The sequence below is a fragment of the Silurus aristotelis genome (genome assembly GCF_946808225.1).
Source record: "Silurus aristotelis genome assembly, chromosome: 23".
Lineage (NCBI taxonomy): Eukaryota > Metazoa > Chordata > Actinopteri > Siluriformes > Siluridae > Silurus > Silurus aristotelis.
The window spans coordinates 17,840,977-17,844,185 of NC_139596.1; positions in this window are offsets into that span (position 1 = coordinate 17,840,977).

The following is a 3,209-nucleotide window of genomic DNA, read 5'->3' on the forward strand; positions in this document are numbered from 1 at the left end:
TCTGATGTGTTGCGCACACACTTAAGACATTTAAAACGTGTGTGTGTGTGTGTGTGTGTGTGTGTGTGTGTGTGTATTCACTGTCTTGACCGGTTCAGTCGGATAGCGAATATAATAATAATAATAATAATAATAATAATAATAATAATAATAATAATAATAATAATAATAATAATAATCATAATCATAATCATAATAATAATACAATTATAACCAATATATAATAATATTATTGTAATAAAGTTTGTTTTGAAATGTTTTGAAAATATTGTGTAAAATAACTAAACAATGACTAAATATGCTGTAGAACTATAATAAATTATTATTCTACATTTCTGAACCGCTGATAAAAACATCTTCCTGCTCAGTGTTTAGAAATAATTCTTTATTATTTATTTCTTTTTTATTAGTTTCTGAACATCTCTATTTGATAGTGTTTTTGTGAGAGAGAGAGAGAGAGAGAGAGAGAGAGAGAGAGAGAGCGAGAGAGAGAGAGCGAGAGAGGGAGGGAGAGAGAGAAAGGGAGAGAGAGAGAGAGAGGGAGAGAGAGATGGAGAGAAAGAGGGAGGAGGAGGAGAGAGAGGGAGAGGGAGAGGGAGAGGTAGAGAGAGAGAGAGAGAGAGAGAGAGGGAGAGAGAGAGAGAGAGAGAGAGAGAGAGAGAGAGAGAGAGAAAGAGAGGTAGAGAGAGAGAGAGAGAGAGAGAGAGAGAGAGAGGGAGAGGTAGAGAGAGAGAGAGAGAGAGAGAGAGAGAGAAAGAGAGGTAGAGAGAGAGGGAGAGGTAGGGAGAGGTAGAGAGGGAGAGAGAGAGAGAGAGAGAGAGAGAGAGAGAAAGAGAGGTAGAGAGAGAGGGAGAGGTAGGGAGAGGTAGAGAGGGAGAGAGAGGGAGAGGGAGAGGTAGAGAGGGAGGGAGAGAGGGAGAGAGGGAGAGAGAGAGGGAGAGAGGGAGAGAGGGAGAGGAAACATCCAGGTGCTAATGAGAGTCTGAAATCAATTAGCGGATCATAAATCACGCAGTGTCACAGGAGCGCGCGGAGGTGATTTCAGCATCTATATCTCTGTGTGTGTGTGTGTGTGTGTGTGTGTGTGTGTGTGTGTGTGTGTGTGTGTGTGTGTGTGTGTGTGTGTGTGAGGCCGCGTATATAAAACTCTATCCTATCTAAATATTAGCCCAAATCCCCGGAATAAGACCCTCAGGAAGGAGCATTTTGACCGCTGACAGTTTCGTGTTTTGCTGAGCAGCTGCTCACAGTGCGCTTTATGGAAAGCCAAAAGGTCCAAAAGTTGTTTATAGAGTTCTAATAATCTCCCAATCAACTCGTAATCAGCTTGTCATATTATCCTGTGCACTGATCTTCCTGAGTCAACTTGATGCTTCACCTATTGATGGGGTTCTGTGAAACTGGAAATCACTCTCTGGTGCTGAGGGTCAGAATCAGTAAGAGCTTAATTGACAAGTATGTTTGCAGTTAGAAGGAATTTGTTTTGGTGACAGAATCTTCCAGTGCGTTTTAATAAAACAGAAATGAAATAAAATCAGAAAAATAAAATAAAAAGTATAACCATATGAGCAGATTAACGATACGTGAAGTCACCGCAGAGCTAAACACAAGAACCAGAGGAATGTTTTTGGAGTGTATTTAATATAAACAGTTTGTTCGTTAGACAACTGGTATTAAAAGTTGTGCATCCAAGTGTCCATCAGTGAACTGATTATATCTTTAACAATGATGCAACTTTATTGATTGGACATTTGGTGTTGAGGAGGATGAGGTTTACTTTCAGCCTGGTTCCTGTCAAGGTTTCTTCCTCATGAAGTCTCAGTGAGGGATTTTTTTTTTGACACTTTTGCCACTGGCTCGTTTAATAGGAATAAACTTAGACAAATTTATGATGTTAAAATAAAAATTTGCATTCTATTTATTTCTGTAAATCATGTTTTGGTGAAGCTTCTAATAAAAGTAAATAGCTGAATAACAAGTTACAGTGTTTTCATTGTCTTGTTTCGTAGAAGAATAAAATGATGTAAAAATGTTTAGTAACATTTGTACATTTGCATATAAAACAAAACATTGCATGATCCATTTGGCTTTCCATAACACCGCACCCTTGTTAAATTCATTTCGCGGCGGAGAGAAAAAATTGTGATTTAAAAAAATAAAAACATCTTTTAAACTAAACAACTAAATAGTCGCATTCTTTAGAATATTTTTTGGACCAAAACTCTATAATGCAAAATATATATATAGTAAAAAAACCGAATAAATCCTGAAAAAACAGAGGAACGATCAATAAATCGAATTTACATTGTTTTGCACCATTTATATAAAATATCACTGCTACATTTCGTATCAAAAAAATAATATTCTTCATTTTACAATATTGAATGATGGAAGAGTTTTTTATTATTATTATTTATTTATAGTTTATATCTTTTATTCATTATTGCATTTATTGTAGTCTCTGTGCGCGTGTTTAATTATAAAGCCGTTTCTACATCACATAAATATCTTTTCATTTATGCTTTAGTTTAAATTAAATAATATTTTTCAGGGTGAAAACAATGAGAGAGAGAGAGAGAGAGAGAGAGAGAGAGAGAGAGAGAGAGAGAGGAAAAACTTTTGCGACTCTTCAGGGGGTTTCTGTCTGTGAGAAACGGGAAAAATGCGACAATACCAAGGACACGAGATGAGGAAACATTTACAGTAAACACATTTCCGTTTTGGCTCGAAAAGAAAAAAAAATCCGTTTTTCTGTTGAACTGATTTTTTTTTTTTTCCTAAAATATATTTATTATTTTGCTCATTTTCAACTCAATGCGACACAATGAAGCTCGAGCACAATGAGTGTGAACATGGTTTTATCCTCCAGTGTCCATCTACACCCACGCTTTCATTTTCCCTGAACTCAACACACACAACACACACCCTGATGACACATACACACAGAATTAGTGGTGGGTTTTATGCTTCAGGAGGATTTCAGTGTGTTTTGTGAAGCTGAAAACAAAAGTGCATTATTTTATCATTATTTATCCCTCAATCCTAAAAATCATTTGGAAAAGCTACAGTAAACCCTTCAGACTTTTAGGATAAATTAAACATTTTATTGCAGATAAAAACATTGCATAGCATTTAAAACATTCTTTTCTCTATTAACTTTGATGTGCATGGGATAGAAAAAAAAAAAAAAATTTCTATTCATACAATCA